Raw genomic sequence first — 12,040 nt, forward strand, 5'->3', positions numbered from 1 at the left:
ACAGATGTACTGCTGCCAGGACACCACAGCAGTCACATATGTCAGACAAAGCAGTCGGATTCTGTACAGATGTATGTCACTAACTAGTGGGTAGTATGTGGCCATGGCACCTCTGTACCAATGCTTATTATGTGTCAGGACAGACAGGGGTGTATGAATTCATAACCTATGGGGGCAAATGTATACCAGTATTTACATGATATACCCATCTACATGGCTGTTAACATCCACATTGTCAGCCTTGGTCCACATGTCTTGCACTAAGGGGTTCTTTGTATATCCCTGGACTGTCCAGAGTGTGTCACACTGTCCACATATATTACCCATATCTCAGCTGTGGTCTACATGGGCATTAGTGTGCTAGCACTGGTACTGTACTATGATGTCCTTAAGATGTCTGTCAGTAACCAATGGCGCACATGTTAACAGCAGATGTGGCCTCCCACACACACATCATGTCTGTGAAGACAATCCCTATTACAGTACCAATAGTCCACAAATGTACCTGCAATACATAACTGACATCTCCTTGCACTGACAGGTTGGGACTATTGGGGCTGAGGTAGGGCTCCACTCCATGTTCAGGACATATGGTGAACATATATGTATATATAATCATACATATGTCCATATAGATATATGCACATATACATATCCTGCTTAGTGTATGACAACAGTTTTACAAATATGTGCCTGTGTTCCAGCCTCTCTCCTCCACCTACATACCAGGCGTTGCACGTATGACATGCTGTCAGGGGCTGTTATGTAGTGGGTGTATGTCATGCTGCCATTCCTGCCATCACTCCACTGCTTTTTGTGTCCCCCACATTTACTAGGGGGTTGGGGTCATATAAGTGTGGGCTTCACCTACACAATACATGTATGCCCTAATGCACTTCAGAGGCCAGTGTATGTAACAGTGGTATATGGCCCAATATTATTGAGTGTGTGGGGGGGTGCCCCATTACTAACGTAGGCTGTTACAACATGTGTGGATATCAGGGTTAAGCTGCCTTAAGGTATCTGGATGTACATTACCATACAATCCACCTTGGGTACTGTATCATGCCATACAGAATGTTCTATTTGTCAGTGTGATTATGATGGTGTCAGTTATGTCTTGTTATGTAACAGATACATCCCATTGTGTCAACTGGGGTCTTTACCCCCTAGGGTTGTGTACAAAGTGGAGATAGAGACTGCTGAACTAGACAGCTGCATTACATAATGTTGATTGTTTCATATACTGTGGCCCAGTCTGTCTTTACTATTGTACTACTTGAAAGCCTCGGCCAGGATGGCAACACATGTCAACCTTTCTAGACTTCTGTATTAGTATAACTGTTTCACAGTTGCATTACTCTGTTCATATGGATGTCAATGTCTAAACAGCTATATGAAATGTCATGTAAACTGACAGTACACAATTAAAGGCTTTCCAGGTATGCACACCAATGTGTGGTGTTATATCCTTTGAGATCTCTGTGATTATATGTTACACGCAATTTATGCCATTTGTATGGGTGTCTCATACAGTCTCCGGTTGGTAAGATGTTGACTGTTGTGATAGTGGCTGCTCCATATTGTGTGCATGTACTACATATGTATCTTACTGTAAATATCTCTGCATGTGTCTGTGTAGTTACATATATATATCTGTATATATATGTACATATCTATATATATATATATATATATATATATATATATATATATATATATATATATATGTATAACTGCATCTGCATATATGTGTCTATGTATATGTATCCTAGGGACGGCCATGTCATCTCTGGTCCTGGTTATGGGATCTGCCACACTTTGTAGTGTATTGCAGGGGGGACATGCTTGACTGTGGGGGGGTATACCTATTCATACATGACGTATATTGTTTGGAGCCTGTCAACCCCATTAATGTTGTATGTGGACATATATGTTGTTGTTTCCACATTGTTATGTTCAGATGTATGTCCGTATATACATATATATATATATATATATATATATATATATATATATATATACATATACTGACATATATAATCTGCCGCATATATTTAGACATATATATGTAGACATATATATCTATAGATGTAGGCATTTGCATGTATACATGTTCATATATATATTTATATATGTATATATTACTATATATATATATATATATATATATATATATATATATATATATACATATATATGTATACATATCTAGATATGTTAAATCCATTTAGATATTAATATATTTACTCACACACATACAGCTACATGCTAGAATACATTCTCTGTACTGTTGCATTACTGGGCTGGTTGATATGTTTAGAATACATCAGAGTCATGTATATCTGACATGGCTTATTGGTAAGTCACTTTGGCTATGGTGTGCAGGGTCCAGAGTTCAAGACTTGTAGAGACTGTTTATTTTCTTGCTGGGCAGAACAAGGGCCATTGGATACAGAGTGGTTAAAGCACTTTTAAGCAGTTGTAATCGGGTTTGCGTGATGGTAAGCAGTGCTAACTTCCAGTTACAGTTTCTTACACTCAGCTTCAGAATTGCTTAGCCAGTGTAGGCAGTGCTTATCCCCATGCAAACGCACTTAAACATGCTTACTACTGCTTACATATGCTTACTACTGCTTATTTGTGCTTAAACCTGCTTACTAGTGCCTTATTCATTATGACACTGACACTCCACGTATACATTTCTTGCAGTACTTCAATTCATAAATATATGTTATTTAGTGGGTTTTGCAACAAAAATATTGGTTATAATGTGCTTTGCCATGTAAAATAGACTGTGCTGGAGTGGGACTGAAACCGGGAATGCCTGCTCGTTAGGCGAATACTCTGCCCACTACACTATTGCTCTACTGCTATATTTGCATATATCTTCCTTGTTATCCTCTTTAGCCTTTTAGGCTGCTTTAACCGTAGCTAAGCGATGGGCACACCTGCGCACCTACGGTTAGCTGTACTCGGAATTTTAGAATGAATATACAGGTTTCGTCATTTCATTTTTATATACTGTTGCTGTTTTACACATGGGGGACTGTTGCTGGGGATATGTGGATGCCTATGACCAGTCTTGCTCATTTCTTAACACTTTCTGCAGGGGCATGTTTATTCTGAGAGCTCTGCTCTCAGACACACCCCCTGAACTTGTACACGCTCCGTGTAAGCCTCAGAGCTCGGCCAGTGCACCTTCATTACTATGCATGGCACGCTGCCTTCCTGCTCCTAAGCAGGCAGTTCTGTGCAGGACTAAACTAGCCCTGCACAGAAGTTTAGTAAATCCAGGGGAATATTTGTAACAAATATGCTTAGAGAGAAACAGTGGGAGAGATATGTATGTTTTGGAAGTCATATAAATCATCATATAAGAAAAAAGTATATTTAATAAATTCTATTCTTTTGGGTAAAATTGCTTATTTAGCAAGTGTATATATGATCCTAAGTACGAAAAAGAGTTATAGTTCAGTTCTCTCTCTTTTTCCAGTTATTGTCTATTGTATTCTCATTTATATGGGGATCAAAGTTAAATCCAGTTAGAAGAAGGATTTTGTATGTTAAAGAAGAGGATGGAGGATTAGGGCTAATTACCCCAATTTTTCATGCAGCTTCCTTGAACCTTTATAAAGCTTTGGTAGGATGAAAAGAAAACAGGGATTTAATAGATGTTATAATGAAAGATAAATATACTTATTTTTGGGAGAGAATAGGTTCAGGGAAAAGATGGAAAATCAAAATGAAGATATAAAAGAGCATCAGAGCAAAATCTTTTTTATGGAAATTGAATATAAGAAAGGTAAGAAAAAAAACAGAAAAGAATGGTATTTGAATATAATGAACTAAACATTATTATATTCACCCATGGAAGCATTTAGAAAATGAACAAAGAAATGTGATTAAAATAAGACTTGCATGGTGTAGGAAAATGTATGAATGTAATGAATTTATGTGGAGATTGAGAATAAGTAAATTTTCTGTCATAGCTAATATGCCTTACAAAAGAATGATGAAGTTGAAACAATGGAACATGTTTTTTTGAATTGCTTGAGAGTAAAGGAATTATGGGCGATAGTATGTAAAATAAGATATTGAAAGTTTTTTAAACCGTTGAAGATATAAATATGAATATATTAGAATATGAGTACTGTGGTAATAGAAAATGTAAAGAAGTAAAATAAATTGATAAAAATTGTTCTATATTTATGTCCAATATAGAATGAGAGACTGAACAAAGTGAAATTTAATAAAAAATAGATATTATCTGAAATTTTGAGGAAGATATGTTTTTGGTTATAGATAAAATGGTGGAGAGGAAATGATTAAAGTACATTGGACTGTATTATATTGTAGATGAAAAATGTAAATAATTAAGCAATAACTCACAGATGGGTGTGTGTAATGCTGGATTTATCCACGGTTGGTGTGATTTAGTCATGAGGCTGAAGCCTGAGTGACCACACAAACCCAGCTGTGGGTATATCCAGCATTTCCCACACCTAGCCGTGGGTTATTGCTATTATACAATGACATTATTTAAGAAAACAAAAAACTTACTTTTCTTAAATAATGTCATATAATGCATCTGTGCTGCCCTTTCACAGTTTTCTGGTATCCTCGGGCATTTCTGATGTACTGCCCATGTGTAAGGGACCTGTGTTCCCATGCTTATGCAATACATCAGTGTTGTGCCGAGGTAGCAACGGAGAAAGGAAGATCTCTGTTGCTCTTTTTTTTATGTTCTACGAGTTGAAGAACTCATATAACATAGTGAGCTATCTTTAAAAAAAAAGCAACGGACATCTTCCTTTCCACATTGAAAGAAATATCTCCGTTGCTTTTTTTTAAGATAGCTTGCAATGTTATATGAGTTCTTTAACTCATATAACATAGCCAAATATCCTTAAAAAAAGCAATGGAGATCTTGCTTTCTTCGTCGTTACCTCTTGTAAAAAAAAAAAAAAATCAGGAGGTATAGTAATGGAAAAAGTCTGGGAGACCGCACCTTTTTCCATTAGTATATTCTTGGATTTACAAAGGTTGGGTTGGCCAATCAGTGTGCTCGTTTTTGAATATTTATGGCCGGTCATTGTATAATTGTAAATAATGTATAACATGTGCATAATATATATAAGCTGTGATCATCAATAAAGAACCACTACTCATAGCATATGAGGATGCTGATGGAGATTGCACTTCCTGTTTGCTGTCCAAACATGGAGGTGGCTCAGAGAAGCAGGAAGAAACATGGCAACTTGACTTGAGAAGAAGTAAAGGAGGCGGTCATTGAAAGAGATAATTTAAATGAAAAAGAAGTTGTTTTGGAAGTAAAGGAGTCTGATCCACTGCATAATGATGTGATGGCAGACAGTGATAAAATAGAGGAGCAGTCAAGTAAAAGAGAGCTGGAGCAGAGTGCCGAGTTAAAGGTGAATGCACATTTACAAGATTCTGAAATGTTTTTTTCAAGAAAGGCTGTTTCATGATAAATTGCAGGAGGATGAATGATTACAACCCTCTAATTGGAAGGGCTGTGGGATGTTCATATGAGAGATATGTTGAGCCAAAGTGAATCAGACAGTGTGGTAGCAGCTTTGTGGCTAGAGATTATGGACAAAATACAAGAAGAGGAGGTGGAAGGTAGTTTAAGAGAAAAGAAGACGCTGTATGTGCAAATGATGGAAGAAGGGGAAAGATAAACAGAAGTGATGAGAGATGGCCTGCAAGAAATTTTTAGTAAGACTGAGCAATAAAGAAGAAAAAGAACATGAAAGGTATGAGGTTTGTGACAGCATAATTTCACCTTTGGGTATCTCTCCAAAGGACGTAAGAGCATTTATACATATTAATAAGAATACTTTTTGTGACATTCCTTTGAGACAGGACAATATATGGAGAGATTTTTAGAACAATTTGAAAATAAGAGAGACTAATCCAGGGAACTTATTTGTGATACTAACATTCAACAGAGAGACAAAAAAGATATTTTTTTGTACCATTCTGGATGGAAGTTGAAAAAAGAAGTGTCAAAAAACATTTTAAAGACATTATGTCTTTAAAAAGACATTCCCCCAGATTCATGAAGCCCGTCGCAAGGCTGGTGTAAGGCTTGCGCCGGCCGTGCAGCATATAACTGGCGTAGCAGTGCCATATGCATAGTAATGAGTGTGCGCTGCAACCACAACCACGTGCATAGGGCACGTGCGCGAGTCCAGGGAGCCTAACTAGGTTGCGCTCGTAGGAGTGGCCAAGGCGGCAGGCAATGAGCAACCTAAAGTGCTGACTCGTACAGGCCGCCTGCAATAGTAACCGCACCTGCCAGTGTCCGTGGATAATGAAACGTATGCAAAGTATGCAACATAGTACCCGTCCACACAAAATGGAGAACCAAGCATAAATGCACGAAGTACAAAATGTTCCCATGCATGGAACAAAGGATACCTGGAATACTGTGTCCGTCACGTTATGCACTGTCAGCAGTCATACCCAGTGGAGGTGTACTGCATCATGTCAGCGCGCCGCAAATACACACAACCAGCCCCATGGGCATGGTCACCAGCAGTCCCACAGTGGTACTGATAGTACACAGCTGGTCAGTCGTGGCCAAATAACAACCATAAAGAAACCAGACATCCCAAACACACACAAACATGTGTATAGTAAAATGTGCTAGACACAGCAACGTAACCGTCACATACACATAGGATGGCGTATGCCGAATCAGAATATCCAGAAGCAGAACCCATGCATGCAAATGTAATACACAACAACCCCTTCATAGCACGTAACCCGCACCCATGTCCGAATGTCCAATAATCCAGCTAGCAGCCTTGCGTAGCTGCACACATACACAGAGCGGTTATACCCCATGTGTAGTAGGAAGTATTGTCCTAGGCAGTGACAGGCGTGCAAATATGTACCCCACACATGTCAACATCCCATCCCAGGTACTGAAATCCAAATGGCTGCATGTGAATGTGTCGGCAGAATGTGTACATCCCACATGTGGTTACTGACCTGTCGAAACCCCATAGGTGTCCACACGCCATGGTGTCCATAACTGTACACATCTGGACAAAGCAGTATGTGCAGCCATGGTACTGATGATTAGCTATGCAGACATGCCAAAGACAATACACAGGGTGGAACAGCCGTCCACCAAGCAGGCCACCCCAGCAGGGTTGCCACATGCACAGATTGTCAAGGTGGGACATCACTCGTAGATATGTGTGGATCTGTATGGTAAAACACCCACGGCCAATGCAAAGGATAGAATAACACATATATGCCATAATGAACGGTTATTGCATAGCATGGGAATAGCTTAAGCTATCCAATATAATAGTCATGTGTACTGGATACAAACTGCCTGTAACATGCAAGTAGTAATGAAGGTAAGAAATACACTACTGTATTAATATCACAGGACATATGGCACATGTCAAGTGTCCACGCAGGACACAAATGTCCATAATGGGGCCTCCCCTGCAAAGAGGAACAAGTGCCAACCCCACCCCCCACTGAAGTATCGGCAGTATAAATACAACCCAATGACACACCAACACCACCATCCAACCCATGACGGCAACAAAAGCTGGACAAAGACTAACACGATGCATGCACAAATAGGGACACATGTAATCGGTGCTCTCACAACCTGCAACAGGCCACCGAATAATAGTATGTACATATGCATGACATGCTGCGAAGGATGTGTGGTAGTCCCCAGTATCGCAGAAGTACGTACACATATACACTGTAACCAACCGTCACATATGTTCACTGTAACACAGCATACCTGCAGGTGATACATAGTTCAGTCATGTGCTACATAAATATTCACGTATGAATGATGACAGGGGATAGACAATTGTGAATGGGAACAACGCACAACATGGAATATGTATGATAACCGGCACCACCCACATCATTGTATGCCAACAGCATAAGCTATTGTCGGTTGTCCAAACACCCGTGTCTGTAAACACGGATAGAATATTATAGCAATAACACGCCTGGTGGGTAATGCTGATATACCCACGGTTGGCGTTATGCGGTCCCGAGGCGGCCCGAGACCAAACAAAGGCAACGATGGCACATACAGCATTACCTACACCCAGAAGTGGGTTATTGCTATTATACCATGACATCAGTTAAGAAAATAAACTATTAATTCCCTTACATAATGGCATAGTATAATGCCTGTCTGCTGCCCATCCGCAGATGTCTGGCATCCGCGGCGGTGCTGATGTACTGTGCGAGATGTCCGTTGCTAATGTCAAAACTGTCTTGCTATGTTAAACCCAGTTAACATAGCAAAATACTACAAAAAAGCAACGGAGAGCTTGCTGTCCCTGTTGCTTTGTTTTACAACCTGTCTCGCTATGTTAAATGTGTGTAGCATAGCGAGACTGCCTCATCGTAAGCCACGGACATCTCCGTGGCATATTTAAAGCTGTCACGCTATGTTAAACCCAGGTAACATAGCGAGACAGGTTTGAAATACCGTGGTATACTAATGGAAATAGGTCCGGCCGACCGAACCGTTGTCCATTACTATAACTCGATTTACAACGGGCACGCTGGCCAATCCGCATGCACAGTTTGGAATAATGGGGGGTTATGGTATAATAAACATGGACAAACCATGCCCATGTGCCTCGTCTGACATTCGTACACGGTCAGGGCAGTTCTGTACACTAGGCGGACAAGACCAAACCCAGAGCACCACAGGAACACCCCGACAAACAAAGACCTGTATGCGTTGCGGCTATAAGCCTCTGTGATCTGAATATCCCTGCAGTTACGCCATATGCATCCTGGGTCAAGAGCATAAGGGAATAGGGAATGTGTAACATGTAGTACCACACTTTTCCCAGCAGGAGAATGGATGCCTGTGACGTAAGTGAGTGTGGGGGGGATATGTTAATGTAGCTATGTACCATGGGTATGCATATAAATGAGGCAGAACACCAAACGTGTAGTGGTCACAGCAACCGGCCAACGTGAATGCAGTCCCGTTTGAATTACGACTATAGAACATATAAATGTGAACGTGTAATTAATGCGTCTGTGCCGCAAAGACAGTTACAGATGTAAAGGTGAAACTGTGTTACGCATACGGCCATTAACCGGATCAGAGATATGTTACTGGAACTGTCACAACTAATACAGGCCATGTAAGCACGCAGACCCAGTAAACATATGTACCCAGAATACGGATTATGCATGTGCGCCTGCGCGTAACCCACAATAAGGAAATGCAAGTGCGCCTGTTTGTGTGTGATCCGCTCACAGCAGAGTAACGTAATGCTGTTTCCCGCACGTTAGTTATACATGTCTCAAAACTGTCGGCCTCTGGAAGTATGGAACTGGACAATGCCATGCAAAGTACTGGTACAAATAGTGAAAAATACATGATATGTGCTAAGACAAACATAGAAAGTGGATAGAATAACGGGTGTGTTAGTAACAGGGATTGACGAAAGGTATGCATTCGTAACCTGGCCTACTTGTCAGAAGGTGCCACCGTAAGTCCCACATGAAATGCCAGCAAATTGCCAGATAGACACAGGTCAATGTAAAACACACCTAAGATAAAGGGTCAACCATCCGTACCATAGCTCTCAACCTTCCATTGCCAAAATGAGGAACACTTGCCTCCATAATGTGGAACAAATGGGCAAACTGTGGAGCACATACGAATGGTTTACTAACAACTTCAACTAGGAAGGTCATAGGATGGTTAAAATATGCTGGTTTTACTTATAAAGAGGATCCTTTAATGAATTAATATGAATAATTTCTGTTTATCATTGATTTCACTTAAAACAACTCCTAACACTGAATGTGTGACAGACTCTTTCAATGTGGAACTTTGAGGAACTTCGAGGAACATGAACTGTTTAAGACCCCAAATGAGGTACGTTCCTCGTAATGAGGTACACTTGCGAGGTATGCACTCTTCCAGTATCTGTACAGTGGAAAGGTATGGTATGGTTATAGATGTGTGTACACAGGTAATCCACAGACATTAACAAAGCAAGGTATGAAACAAGAGGCTGACGTATATATGTACACACAACAGACCTATGTCCCGTATATATGACACATGGATATAAATATGCCAAGTAATAGATATGGGTAGTCAAACAGATATCCACGAATGGGGAACATACAGCAGCAGTCAAAATCACTGGCCAGAAAGTGACAGTCCGGCAAGTTCTACACTTTAAACATGCACACTGGTGTCCATTATAGGACACCAAAAATGTATCCATTCGCAGCACCCGCTACGATCGACGCAAAAGAAGTGACAGCCGCAAATACGAATCAGCAATACATGCACTAAAAGCAGGTTCAAGGGTGATGACACGTGTCCATGAAATGCAGGACATATGAACAGATATCCCTAGAGTGGGGAGTGCATATAAGTGCGTCCACATCCCAGTACCGCACACATTAACCATGTGTAATGTGTACCGTAGAGGGTTGCAGGCATGGGATCCTGGGTATGCAGAAATGGGCCTAGGTGTTGGTTGGCAGAGAATCCGTAGGCCCGCCCCATGGGAGGGATGTGGGTATAGCACATGCCTTTATCCCCACTAATGGTGCAAAGCATCCACCGGATAATGCGGAAAGCAGGTTGGAAATATGTACGGCCCTATATCAGTGTCCTGTAGGCGAATCCCATGGATGGACATGTGTATGACCAAGATGGTACCCATACCTGGAAAACTGTCAGAATAACACAGCTGCAGTAAGGCATAGTACAGGAAACACAGATATGGACTACATTATATATACCCCAGACAAAGTCAGACCATTGTGCGAATACTGGCGTAGCCATGAATACGGATGTTATGAGTGTCACTAATCATGCAATGGAAATAGCGGTCACCATCACCTACCGCACAGTCCATAATGCCTAGGCAGCAATCAGCTAGGAAGGCACATCACTATGTGAAACGTAACAAGGGCAAAGGCCGAATGTCAGGGTGTGTACACATAATGACAACAGGTCAAGGGTATGAAGGAGCTAACCTGTCCAAAATACATGTACTGAACCGGTGATACTAGGCGGACAGGTGAGAATAAAGACAGCAGGACAAATGTGCAAACATGTATAAGTCATACCCCGGAAAATATGAATGACAACGTATGCCCCGCGAAGGTCAATGTGGAAGGTAATCAGACACAAAGGTAAAGTGTCCCCCAGGGTGTCATGACGTGTCAACATCACAAGTACCATGCCCCCATAGTCGTACGTGAGCCCCGCCACTGACGGAAAGCGCAAATACGACGCACACATATGGTACATGAAAGAACAATTGGTGTGGATAAGCAGATGTAGGCCTGTGTGAGGAATACAACTGTCTACGTGGGTGTGTCGTGCAAATACAATACTCTGCAACTGCACAGATGTACGCAGACTGTGCAGAAGTATGCCTCATATGTTTGCTGTGTTCCACGTAACAGTAACAGTCCGGCACCCTCATGATAACTGACGACAGGAAACAACGACAAACATGTGAGGAAGACACCAAATCAGACAGAAATGCCATACGCATGCATAATATATCACTGTGCCCACTATCAATGTCTCTAAGAGCAACATGTCATGACTGGCCCTGAGTGTCCCACTATCACATAAGGCCCTGTCCAGATATACGCTTCCTGAGGTGGAGTGTTATGAACAGACACAGATACATGTGTGTGGAAACATTATTATCCACTGCAAGAAGATGACATGTGCTGCAGTAGGAGGGGCAGTACTGTCCGCAAGTATGTGCTGAAATGCACATTAAACAGCAGTCTACATGAATTACCTATATTGGCGACACCTGCACAGATGATTATAGTGGGACATACACACGACCATGCACACAGCCCAGATAGACATACACACACCATAAACAGGCAATGATACACAAAGTCTATGGCATGTACGAGTACAGGGACAGTACAGCAAGGATAGCTGTTTGCCAAGATATACAGCAGATGTCCGTAAGGCATGTAACACCTCCCGAACAAA

General features: G+C 41.2%; 1 protein-coding gene across 1 annotated transcript in view; it reads left to right on the top strand.

Annotated features, from left to right (window-relative positions):
• The window catches only part of LOC122808160 (murinoglobulin-1-like), a 432,577-nt gene that overhangs the window by 374,776 nt on the left and 45,761 nt on the right, over nucleotides 1–12,040 (top strand). The window lies entirely within an intron of this gene.

This window comes from Protopterus annectens, chromosome 8.part0, assembly GCF_019279795.1.
Source record: "Protopterus annectens isolate FY-2018-M chromosome 8.part0, PAN1.0, whole genome shotgun sequence".
Classification (NCBI taxonomy): domain Eukaryota; kingdom Metazoa; phylum Chordata; order Ceratodontiformes; family Protopteridae; genus Protopterus; species Protopterus annectens.